Source organism: Phocoena phocoena, chromosome 5, assembly GCF_963924675.1.
Source record: "Phocoena phocoena chromosome 5, mPhoPho1.1, whole genome shotgun sequence".
NCBI lineage: Eukaryota > Metazoa > Chordata > Mammalia > Artiodactyla > Phocoenidae > Phocoena > Phocoena phocoena.
In genome coordinates, this window is record NC_089223.1 from 108,742,926 (window position 1) to 108,756,975 (window position 14,050).

The window sequence follows — 14,050 nt, forward strand, 5'->3', positions numbered from 1 at the left end:
TTGCAGTATGCAGGCCTCTCACTGTTGTGGCCTCTCCCGCCGCAGAGCACAGGCTCTGGACGCGCAGGCCCAGCGGCCACGGCTCACGGGCCCAGCCGCTCCGCGGCATGTGGGATCCTCCCGGACCGGGGCACGAACCCGCATCCCCTGCATCGGCAGGCGGACTCTCAACCACTGCGCCACCAGGGAAGCCCTTTAGTGTGGCTTTCTTGACTATGGCTAGTTATTGCCTCACAAATCCACAGAAGTCATATATATGACTTCCCTAATTTGTCCCATGAGGCATTACAGGCCTGCATAAGCAGATCGCCCTAGGAATTCAGCCACACAACTAAGTATTTGGTCACAAGAAAGTCAAACAGGAAGAAGGGACATGACACTCCATTTGTTCACAGACTGGATATTAGAAAAATATGCAGGTGTCCAGTCAGCAACCAAAAGCAAAGACTTTCAAACTGAGAGATTCATTTCTAATAATTCTGACTGCCTTGTGTTACCTGTTTTGCTTTTTTTATTTTTTAGTGTAAAATGAAACACTCTTTTAGCTCTTTGGAAGAGAGGATTCATCCCTAAACTCCCTTTTTTGTTTTAATCATGTTTCCCACTATAAGAATGTCAGTTGCTCCCTCTTCAAACCTTATGAAAGTGACCCTAAAAATATGTCATTTTTTCACAGAAGCATTATTAAAAATTAAACTTTCACATGAGGCAATTGGGAATATGAAACAAGATAACCAGAACTGTTCCAATTGAGATGATCACCCTGGATCTAATACAAGGTATTGAAATCACTCAGTGGCATGAGAACTAGTAAGAAGAAAGAGAAAGCCATAGCAGTGTCTGTTGATGCTTGAAGATTTTGTAAGTGCTTAAAGACAAAAAGCCTTCATTAACAATGAAGTTATGAAGTAAACTGGGAGGCCTGAGGCTCCTAGCCTAGTACTCATACTTTATTCTTCTTACAAACCACTCCCTAACTTCTATGTTGCACTTTTTCAAAAAAATTCTTTTCCCTTTTCTTTTTCTGTTCAAAGTTTCTAGTGATAACAGTTTTGATGAAATTTTTCTTTTCTAAAATTTTACAAAGTCAGAGGTCACATTACTCCCCAAGTGACATACCTGTACACATCTCGTTGGAGACTTCTGGTTCTCTCAATTCCTTAAGGAATTATATCCAAACAGGGTAGCAGAGATTGGCTGTTCACCAATTTTGTTTACTTTTTCTTCTAAGCCCACAGCTACATTTCACTCTCTCCTTTGCAGTTATGTGTGAAAATGTGACTTGACACTTGCCAAAGAAATGTGGTCAGCAGTGATATAAACCATAAACTCTTGTACTTCTAGTGCTGGCCAAAAGAATCCTCCCACCTGACTGTCCATTCTCTTTCTTTCTTTATCTTATCCAGTGGCTGTATGCCTATGCCCAGGGTAACCTCAGAACACACATATGGAAGATGGCAGAGTCCCCAGAGTCTTGCCCTTCATCATGTATAAGAAATCAATGCCTACTGTGGTAAGCCAGTAACATCTCAGAGTTTGTCTGTTAAAACAGCTACAGTCATTCTAAAACAGATGGTATCCAGAAATAGACCACAGGAAAGAATAGTCTTGCAAAAACTACATTGTCAATATTTTGGTATGTCTCTTTCCTCCTTCTGCTCCTCCTTTTTTTTCTTTTTTTACTTTAACACCTTTACTTATCTCAGTTTGCGGGGTATTTTTCCTTTATCTCTGCCCCTTCAAGAATTCCAAAATTCTGTTTAATCTGGCACTAAATCTACGTAAACAATATCAAAAGAAGCACTGAAACAAATTGCCACTGAACACGGCAATGTTCAAACACGGCCTGAACCACTGAACCACTCAAAACAGAAGATGTGAAAAGACACTGGGGAATCTATTCTATGTAAGAATCACAGTTATGTCCCTTTTTCTACCTTTTGTTCCAGGACACAAAGCTGTATGCAGGGTTCCAAAACGAACTACCCATCTGTGACAACCTATGGTCATTCTATTATAACTCTGTTCCCAAACAGCCATTAGACACAAATTAATTCTCCAGGTTTGTTTTGTTTGTTTATCTGGTTTGTTATGGTGACTACATCTGAATTCATCGAGCCATCTTGGTATTTTATAGTGATACCATTTCCTGCAAGATGAGTGGTTTTCTCCCTCCATCAAAAATGATATCTTATTATTACAGAAAAAAAGAATAGTAACCACACATTCAAAAGCACACTCTTTGAGCCCAAACAGAAATCAAAATACTTTTATAATTAAGCAAGAATATAGGAAAAGCAATTAAAGGAGCATTTGCTGAAAAACTCCATTACAATTTTATGTTCAGTTTTCTCAACTCAAGAGCCAAAGCTCATATCTCCACACAATTTACTTCTGTTAGATGAAAATTAGACGATTTATAAGTGTGTTTTGAGTAAAGAGCAATATGAAAGATCACATACAAGATGTAAGATCCACAGCTAGCTAAGTAAAGCCTAAAATGAACCTTAGATAATAGGTAGGATAAGATACAACAAAGAAGATACTTGCAAAGAAGTTGGTAACACTTCAAGCTTACCTGCCTAAAAAACAACTTGTAGAAATATGGGGGGAAAATGGGTTTTGAAGAGAGACAGACCTGGGTTCAAGTTCCAATTCTGCCTCCTACTAAATGTGAATCCTTGGGTGGGCTAATTTACTTGATCTCCCTAACCCTTGGTTTCTTCCTCTGTAAATGGGTATAATATATCTCTAGTTCACAGGGCTAGAATGAGAATTGGTATGTAAAGTGACGCATATTAGGTAGTTATTATAAATTGTAGTTATGAAAGTATCTGGAAAAGATTTACTATTGGCTTAAAAGTCATATTGTCTTTTTTCCGTATAAAGTAAAGATATCAGAGTTTCTCATCTAAAAGTTCTATAGAGATTTCTTTTCCTAATTCATCTACCACATTGGCAGAAATAGCATTGTAAGCTTAACTTGGCTAAGTCTGCTTCATTCATCTGTCAACAAGATTCTGGGCTTCAAATCGAGCTGACAATTGTTGAAGGTGGACAGAACAGAACAGGCTGCACCATGGCGTTGCATTTCACACCTCAGAGGGTCCTATGCTACCAACAATAACATCATATCTCTGTCAGTCAAGCACAATTATAGGGTTCGATAGACTAATACAAATAAAAAAGCCAGTTAAAACAGATCTCCTGAGTCTGTTCTGGATATGGTTATGGGACTTGTTTGATTCTGTTACCTGTGAATAGTAGAATGGCACCTCCCTTGGGGACGAAAGGACAAAGAGAGGGCATCCCCTATTGACTCTAAAAAAAGGTCAAAACGAGTGCACAATGTGCTACAACTAAACATGCTGAAGTTATTTTGTAAATGTTGATCATACTGTTTGCTTCCTATTGAAACACGAATGTGTTTTTGAGATATCCAAAATAGAAGGTACAATTTCACGCCATCTGGAATCAGGTAACACAATGGTCAGGCAAATCATTCAAGCAAATACATTTGTAAAATCCAAGCTAGGCGCTCAAAGCACTTGCATGGATTTCTTTAGAGCAGTGTTTTAATACATATCACTTTTATGAGAAAGAAAATAGAAAAAAGCACCTGATATTCACATCAAAATGAATTACATACATTATCATAAAATTGCTACATTGTGGCTGTTTATAGCAAAGAATCCCGTGGTATCAATATCTTTTTGTCAAAATGGAAAAGGCTGAGAAACAAGCTGAACAGCTTCCTAAAGAGTAAATCAATATGTGGGATCTAATTCAAGTAGTATTTCAAGTTTCAAATTATACATGATCTCAATATGCAAGATACAGAAACTGACAAAAGTAACACTCTAGCCACAAATAATTCTAGTGTGATACCACCAAGTTTTCCAAAATATATCAAATGAAGATGTAAATGTAAGGCGTCTAAATTAAATTTTATTATGAAGTGTTTCCCCCACCCCACCCCTTTAATGTTACTTGAGAGTATTACTGAAGAAGGGCAATGAAAAAAAGTTACTCTCAGTGACAAAAGAGATCTGCCAATGTCCCTCCAGGAAAACCAATCTTTCATTTGTTTGTTTGTTGTGATGAGTGCCCTAATCCTGTCTTTGCACCAATGAGCACATTTCACAACAAAGTCAAAGTGAGTGGCAAGAAAATACACATCAGCCCTTGAGCAAGTCTTCATGGAACATTCTCCAGGATAGATCATATCTTGGGTCAGAAATCAAGCGTTGGTAAATTTAAGAAAATTGAAATTGAATCAAGTATCTTTTCCGACCACAATGCTATGAGACTAAGTATCAATTACAGGAAAAAATCTGTAAAAAATACAAACACACAGAGGCTAAACAACACACTACTTAATAACCAAGAGATCACTGAAGCAATCAAACAGGAAGTTAAAAAACACCTAGAAACAAATGACAATGAAAACACGATGACCCAAACCTTATGGGATGCTGCAAAAGCAGTTCAAAGACAGAAGTTTATAGCAATACAAGCCTACCTCAAGAAACAAGAAACATCTGAAATAAACAACCTAACCTTACACGTAAAGCAATTAGAGAAAGAAGAACAAAAAACCCCCAAACTTAGCAGAAGGAAAGAAATCGGAAACAACAGATCAGAAATAAATGCAAAAGAAATAAAGGAAATGATAGCAAAGATCAATAAAACTAAAAGCTGGTTCTTCTAGAAAATAAACAAATTTGATAAGCCATTAGCAAAACTCATCAAGAAAAAAAGGGAGAGGACTCAAATCAATAGAATTAGAAATGAAAAAGGAGAAGTAACAACTGACACTGCAGAAATACAAAGGATCATGAGGGATTACTACAAGCAACTGTACACCAATAAAATGGACAACTTGGAAGAAATGGGCAAACTCTTAGAAAAGCACAACCTTCTGAGACTGAACCAGGAAGAAATAGAAAATATAAACAGACCAATTACAAGCACTGAAACTGAGACTGTGATTAAAAATCTTCCAACAAACAAAAGTCCAGGACCAGATGGCTTCACAGGAGAATTCTCTCAAACATTTAGAGAAGAGCTAACACCTATCATTCTCAAACTCTTCCAAAATATAGCAGAGGGAGGAACACTCCCAAACTCATTCTACGAGGCCACCATCACCCTGATGCCAAAACCAAACAAAAGATGTCACAAAAAAAAAACACTACAAGCCAATATCATTGATGAACATAGATGAAAAACTCCTCAACAAAATACTAGCAAACAGAATCCAACAGCACATTTAAAGGATTATACACCATGATCAAGTGGGGTTTATCCCAGGAATGCAAGGATTCTTTAATATATGCAAATCAATCAATGTGATACACCATATTAACAAATTGAAGAATAAAAACCATATGATCATCTCAATAGATGCAGAAAAAGCTTTCGACAAAATTCAACACTGATTTATGAAAAAAACCCTCCAGAAAAAAGAAAAAACAAACAACGAAAAAAAAACCTCCAGAAAGTAGACATAGAGGGAACTTATCTCAACATAATAAAGGCCATATATAACAAACCCACAGCCAACATCACCGTCAATGGTGAAAAACTGAAGCCATTTCCACTAAGATCAGGAACAAGACAAGGTTGCCCACTCTCACCACTATTACTCAACATTGTTTTGGAAGTTTTAGCCACAGCAATCAGAGAAGAAAAACAAAGGAATCCAAATTGGAAAACAACAAGTAAAGCTGTCACTGTTAGCAGATGACATGATACTTACTATACATAGAGAATCCTAAAGATGTTACCAGAAAACTACTAGAGCTAATCAATGAATTTGATAAAGTAGCAGGATACAAAATTAATGAACAGAAATCTCATGCATTCCTATACACTAATGATTTAAAATATGAAAGAGAAATGAAGAAAACACTCCAATTTACCATTGCTGTTGCAATGTAAACAATAGAAATACCTAGGAATAAACCTACATAAGGAGACAAAAGACCTGTATCAGAAAATGATAAGACACTGATGAAGGTAATTAAAGATGATACAAATAGATGGAGAGATATACCATGTTCTTGGATTGGAAGAATCAACATTGTGAAAATGACTCTACTACCCAAAGCAATCTACAGATTCAATGCAATCCCTATCAAACTACAAATGGCATTTTTCACAGAACTGGAACAAAAAATTTCACAATTAGTATGGAAACACAAAAGACCCCGAATAGCCAAAACAATCTTGAGAAAGAAATAAGGAGGTGGAGGAATCAGGCTCCTGGACTTCAGACTATAACTCAAAGCTACACTAATCAAGACAGTATGGTACTGGCACAAAAACAGAAATATAGATCAATGGAACAAGATAGAAAGCCCACACATAAACCCATGCACATATGGTCATCTTATTTTTGATAAAGGAGGCAAGAATATACAATGGAGCAAACACTGCCTCTTCAATAAGTGCTGCTGGGAAAACTGGAGAGCTACACGTAAAAGAATGAAATTAGAACACTCCCTAACACCATACACAAAAATTAACACAAAATGGATTAAAGACCTAAATGTAAGGCCAGACACTATCAAACTCTTAGAGGAAAGCATAGGCAGAACACTCTATGACATAAATCACAGCAAGATCCTTTTTTACCCACCTCCTAGAGAAATGAAAATAAAAACAAAAATAAACAAATGGGACCTAACGGAACCTAAAAGCTTTTGCACAGAAAATGAAAAGATAAATAAGGCAAAAAGTCAATCTGCAGAATGGGAGAAAATACTTGCAAATGAAGCAACTGACAAAGAATTAATCTCCGACATTTACAAGCAACACATGCAGCTCAATATCAAAAAAACCAACAACCCAATTCCAAAATGGGCAGAAGACCTAAATAGACATTTCTCCAAAGAAGATATTCAGATTGCCAACAAACACATGAAAGGATGCTCAACATCACTAATCATTAGAGAAATGAAAATCAAAACTACAGTGAGGTGTCACCTCACGCCAGTCAGAATGGCCATCATCAAAAAGTCTACAGTAAATGCTGGAGAGGGTGTGGAGAAAAGGGAACCCTCTTGCACTGTTGGTGGGAATGTAAATTGATACAGCCACTATGGAGAACAGGATGGAGGTTCCTTAAAAAACTAAAAATAGAATTACCGTATGACCCAGCAATTCCCGTACTGGGCATATACCCTGAGAAAAGCATAACTCTAAAAGAGTCATGTACCACAATGCTCATTGCAACACTATTTACAATAGCCAGGACATGGAAGCAACCTAAGTGTCCATCAACAGATGAATGGATAAAGATGTGGCACATATACAAAGTGGAATATTATTCAGCCATAAAAAGGAACGAAAGTGAGTTATTTGTAGTGAGGTGGATGGACCTAGAGACTGTCATACAGAGTGAAGTACATCAGAAAGAAAATAATAGATACCATATAGTAAAACATATATATATATATATATATATATATATATATATATATATATATATATATATAATCTAAAAAAAAAAAAAGGTTCTGAAGAACCTGGGAGCAAGATAGGAATAAAGATGCAGACATAGAGAATGGACTTGAGGACACGGGGAGGGGGAAGGGTAAGCTGGGACAAAGTGAGGGAGTGGCATGGACATATGTACACTACCAAATGTGAAATAGACAGCTAGTGGCAAGCAGCTGCATAGCACAGGGAGATCAGCTCGGTGCTTTGTGACCACCTAGAGGGGTGGGATAGGGAAGGTGGGGAGCAGATGCAACAGGGAGGAGATATGGGGATATATGTATATGTATAGCTGATTCACTTTGTTATACAGCAGAAATTAACACACCATTGTAAAGCAATTATACTCCAATAAAGATGTTAAAAAAAAAAGAAAATACACATCAGGACACAAGGTTACACATCACAATCTTCCTATACTTGTGAAACCACAGGACCACAGAGGCTCATGGCTAGAAGGAAGTTGGAGGGATTTACTTCATACAGATTCTATGCCATGGATTGCTCATCAGTAGCAAGGTGATTTACCTTCTCTGACTACCTTTGTGATTTACATTAAATTTATGGAATGGAGGCATGGGCAATTACCATTAAACTCGCCACGTAAGTCTTGGTATTTTATCCAATTTCTTATTTGTTGAGATAAATATTTTTCATTGAACACAGAATTTGGGAAATAAAATGTTCTAAAAATAACTTTATAGAAACATTCAGATTTCAGTTTATGGAAAAGAAATGGAAGGAAAAATATGCAAAAAATTAAATGATGCTAAAAATAGGAGGGGTATGGTCACTGCAAGTTACAATTATCAATAATTGGATACTATATCTAAATAAATATAAAATTGATCAATCCACTTAATCATAATGCCACTGTTCATCCATTTTCTTCAGATGCAAGAAAGAGAGAGGTAGCCTCATCCACCACAGGACAGACAACAGAAGCAAGAAGAACTACAATGCTGCAGCTTATGGAACAAAAACCACATTCACAGAAAGATAGACAAGAGGAAAAGGCAGAGGGCTATGTACCAGGTGAAGGAATAGGATAAAACCCCAGAAAATCAACTAAATGAAGTGGAGATAGGAAACCTTCCAGAAAAAGAACTCAGAATAATCATAGTGAGGGTGATCCAGGACCTCAGAAAAAGAATGTAGGAAAAGATAGAGAAGTTGCAAGAAATGTTTAGCAAAGACCTAGAAGAATTAAAGAACAAACACCTAGAAGAATTAAAGAACAAAAAAAGAGAGAGAGAGAAAAAAAGAGAGAGATGAACAATACAATGACTGAAACGAAAAATACACTGGAAAGAATCAATACCAGAATAACTGAGGCAGAAAAATGGATAAGTGATCTGGAAGACAGAATGGTGGAATTCACTGCCACGGAACAGAATAAAGGAAAAAGAAAGAAGAGAAATGAAGACAGACTAAGAGACCTCTGGGACAACATTAAACGCAACAATATTCGCATTAAAGGGGTCCCAGAAGGAGAAGAGAGAGAGAAAGCACCCAAGAAAATATCTGAAGAGATTAGAGTCAAAAACTTCCCTAACATGGGAAAGAAAATAGCCACCCAAGTCCAGGAAGCATAGAGAGTCCGAGGCAGGATAAACCAAAGGAGAAACATGCTGAGACACATAGTAATCAAATTGACAAAAATTAAAGACAAAGAAAAATTATTGAAGACAAGGGAAAAACAACAAATAACATACAAGGGGACTCCCATAAGGTTAACAGCTGATTTCTCAGCAGAAACTCTGCAAGCCGGAAGGGAGTGGCATCAGATATTTAAAGTGATGAAAGGGAAGAACCTACAACCAAGATTACTCTACCCAGCAAGGATCTCATTCAGATTTGACAGAGAAATCAAAAGCTTTACAGACAAGTGAAAGCTAAGAGAATTCAGCACCACCAAACCACCTTTACAACAAATGCTAAAGGAACCTCTCTAAGTGGGAAACACAAGAGAAGAAAAGGACCTACAAAAACAAACCCAAAACAATTAAGAAAATGGTAATAGGAACAAAAATATCGATAATTACCTTAAACGTGAATGGATTCAATGCTCCAACCAAAAGACACAGGCTCGTTGAATGGACACAAAAACAAGACCCATATATATGCTGTCTACAAGAGACTCATTTCAGACCTAGGGACACATACAGACTGAAAGTGAGGGGATGGAAAAAGATACTCCATGCAAAAGGAAATCAAAATAAAGCTGGAGTAGCATTACTCATATCAGATAAAATAGACCTTAAAATGAAGTATGTTACAAGAGACAAGGAAGGACACTACATAATGATCAAGGGATCAATCCAAAAAGAAGATATAACAATTATAAATATATATGCATCCAACATAGGAGCACCTCAATACATAAGGCAACTGCTAACAGCTATAAAAGAGGAAATTGACAGTAACACAATAATAGTGGGGGACTTTAACACCTCACTTACACCAATGGACAGATCATCCAAACAGAAAATTAATAAGGAAACAGAAATTAAGGAAACACTCCCATTTATAACTGCAGCAAAAAGAATAAAATACCTAGGAATAAACCTACCTAGGGAGACAAAATACCTGTATGAAGAAAACTATAAGACACTGGTGAAAGAAATTAAAGATGATACAAACAGATGGAGAGATATACCATGTTCTTGTATTGGAAGAATCAATATTGTGAAAATGACTATATTGCCGAAAGCCATCTACAGATCCAATGCAATATCTATCAAATTACTAATCGCATTTTTTACAGAACTAGAACAAAAAATCTTAAAATTTGTATGGAGACACAAAGACCCCAAATAGCCAAAGCGGTCTTGAGGGAAAAAAATGGAGCTGGAGGAATCAGACTCCCTGACTTCAGACTATAATACAAAGCTACAGTAATCAAGAAAATATGGTACTGGCACAAAAACAGAAATATAGATCAATGGAACAGGATCGAAATCCCAGAGATAAACTCATGCACCTATGGTCAACTAATCTATGACAAAAGAGGCAAGGATATACAATGGAGATAAGACAGTCTATGCAATAAGTGGTGCTGGGAAAACTGGACAGCTACATGTAAAAGAATGAAGTTAGAACACTCCCTAACACCATACACAAAAATAAACTCAAAATGGATTAGAGACCTAAATGTAAGATTGGGCACTATAAAAGTCTTAGAGGAAAACATAGGAGGAACATTCTTTGACATAAATCACAGCAAGATCTTTTTTGATCCACCTCCTACAATAATGGAAATAAAAACAAAAATAAACAAATGGGACCTAATGAAACTTAAAACCTTTTGCACAGCAAAGGAAACCATAAACAAGACGAAAAGACACCCCTCAGAATGGGAGAAAATATTTGCAAACAAATCAACAAAGGATTAATATCCAAAATATATAAACAGCTCATGTAGCTCAGTATTAAAAACACAAACAACCCAATCCAAAAATGGGCAGAAGACCTAAATAGACATTTCTCCAAAGAAGACATACAGATGGCCAAGAAGCACATGAAAAGCTGCTCAACATCACAAATTATTAGAGAAATGCAAATCAAAACTACATGAGGTATCACCTCACACCAGTTAGAATGGGCATCATCAGAAAATCTACAAACAGTGCTGGAGAGGGTGTGGAGAAAAGGGAACCGTCTTCCGCTGTTGGTGGGAACGTAAATTAATGCAGCCACTATGGAGAACAGTATGGAGGTTCCTTAAAAAACTAAAAATAGAGCTACCATATGACCCAGCAATCCCACTACTGGCATATACCCAGAGAAAACCGTAATTCAAAAAGACACAGGCACCCCAATGTTCACTGCAGCCCTATTTACAATAGCCAGGTCATGGAAGCAACCTAAATGCCCATCGACAGATGAATGGATAAAGAAGACGTGGTACATATATACAAGGGAATATTACTCAGCCATAAAAAGAATGAAATTGGGTCATTTGTAGAGATTTGGATGGATCTAGAGACTGTCACACAGAGTGAAGTAAGTCAGAAAGAGAAAAACATATATCGTATATGAATGCATACATGTGGAACCTAGAAGAATGGTACAGATGAACCAGTTTGCAGGGCAGAAATAGAGACACAGAGGTAGAGAACAAACGTATGGATACCAAGGGGGGACAGTGGGGGGGTACGGGTGGTGGTGTGATGAATTGAGAGATTGGGATTGACATATATACACTAATATGTATAAAATGGATAACTAATAAGAACCTGCTGTATAACAACAACGACAAAAGAAATATAATGGAAATGTTTTATCAAGCCACCTACTCTAAAGGAAAATTCGATGAAAAGCAAACACAATACCTTGAAAATCATATATGGGGGTTTAGAAATTGGAGGCTTAAGAGGATTTCATTACAAGGTATTTCACCCCTAAGGGCTCCCATGATACGGAGTCCCAAGTACTTACAGTAAGACTCCATTGTATTAGTAAAGGTAGCACAGTGAATATATATATTTTTTCTCTTTTTCACATTCAATGGTTTTTTATCTTATCAAATGTGAGCAACTTAACTCGAGTTAGCTTTTAGTCAGTATAAAAAAAGTGTGGATATATGTATAACTGATTCACTTCGCTGTACAGCAGAAACTAACACAACGTTGTAAATCAACTATACTCCAATAAAAATTTAAAAACAAAACGAAAATAACACACAAAAGAAAAACTCATAATTACATATACCTTATTTCTTGGATCTGATGCAATTTGCTAAACATATTATAACTTCTTTAAAATCCATCTGAGATGCCACAGTATTAATGCTTATTGTATAGATTAGCCATTTTACATTTTTTGGTCATGCTTTTATTATATGTAATTATTTATATCAAGAAATATAATTTGATATTGAATCACTATGCTGTACCCCTGAAACTAATATAATATTGTAAATCAACTATATTTCAATAAGAAATACAATTTGACCCATGACTAGCCAAACCTGTGTAACAATGAGCCATATTATAATATACTTACAATTTCAAGGAAGAAGGATAACGTGGTAAGCAGAAAGCATTTACAGTCAGACATATCTAACTGAATTCCAACTTTGCAAACCCTCTTTAGCTGTACAGCCATTGATAATTAACCTCTATGAGCCTCAGTTTCCTTGTTGACAATGGTAATGTTTAGAGACATTAATGGGAATGGGGATGGTAGCATCAGAGACAACATAAATGTATGTAAAGTGCCTAGAATATTGCCTGACATACACAGGGGCTTAAAACATATTAGTCCTCTTTTTTAGTATATAATAAGAAAAGGAAAAAACAATTGAAATGTTCTAGGTGGAGAACCTGAACTAATAGATGGCCCCCTGAAAGCAAGAGCCCAATATGGGTGTCTAAACTTGTGAACAACCAAACAGGAAATATTAGAATCCTCAATATCATAAGGCAGAAATGAGATTTAACTGCCTCTTGGCCTGCCTAATACTTACCTCCACAAAAAGAAGCCTTGAACGCTCTATTCTGGATGTAATCTCCAGAGTTTCCTTTGGGTAGCAGTGGTTTGTTTCTAGTTTTAAAGACAGTCAAATATGAAGCCAAAGAATAAGGCTCCTAGACCTGGGGCATGCCATCTGCCTAGCATTAAGCAAGAGCTGAAGTCAGTTACAGAAGCAAAGTCATTTCTAACATGATTTATGTTCCGTCCTTGAACGTGGCAGGAAGACTGCAAAAGATATTTGGAAGCCAATGCTTCCTGTGAATAAAGTAAACGAGTATATGCTAAGCCCCTCTCCCTGGACCATGCTGGCCTGTTAGAGAAGTTGCCAATGCAGAGTCTATGAACCCTGGAGCAAACCGACTATTCGGGATGAGAAAATATCTCCAGGGCAATGATCATTGCTACTGTAAACGTACAGAGCACAGTACGGCACCGGGGTCAGACGACAGATATCCAGGATATTACTCAAAAACACATCTAGCTCAAAGCTGACAAGATAATCTGTTCCTGTGAGTACAAAGCAGGCTGGAATGCTGCAGCCATGACCTACACAAGGAAAGAAAAAAGAAAGTGCAACTCTCCAAGGGCTCCAACTCAAGCTCTTTATGCAGGCAAAACTCCAAGGGACTTCAAAGGGAGTGTTGCTTATGGAAAGAGCGCTGAACCAAGCCCACCGGGGGTATCACTTCCACGATCATGTTGCCATCTACATTTCGTGAACTGGCAAATGCAAATATTTCAGATACAAGCTTAAACGAATGAAAAAAGAAGTGTGAAAGAGCTTGAGAGTTTGCTCGCAAAGAAACCTCAGTATTTCAGGAAAAGCATTTAATATCAGGAGCTTCATAAGTTATTCCAAAATTCCCAAGACAGTAATTGGTTTGTGATCGTATTAGAAATAAAAGGTTTTTTTTAATTGACACATATTGCACTCCTACATATCACATGATCACAAAACAGTATACTTAAAAACTAATGTCCTACAGTTAAATACTCTTAAAAAGGTCAGCAACATTTTTCTAATTGAAATATAGAGTATATTTTGATGTTTTAACAGTTTTAACATACG

At 36.8% G+C, this 14,050-nt stretch overlaps 1 protein-coding gene across 2 annotated transcripts in view; it reads right to left on the reverse strand.

Annotated features, from left to right (window-relative positions):
* COL25A1 (collagen type XXV alpha 1 chain) overlaps positions 1-14,050 on the reverse strand; it is a 461,595-nt gene that overhangs the window by 184,854 nt on the left and 262,691 nt on the right. The window lies entirely within an intron of this gene.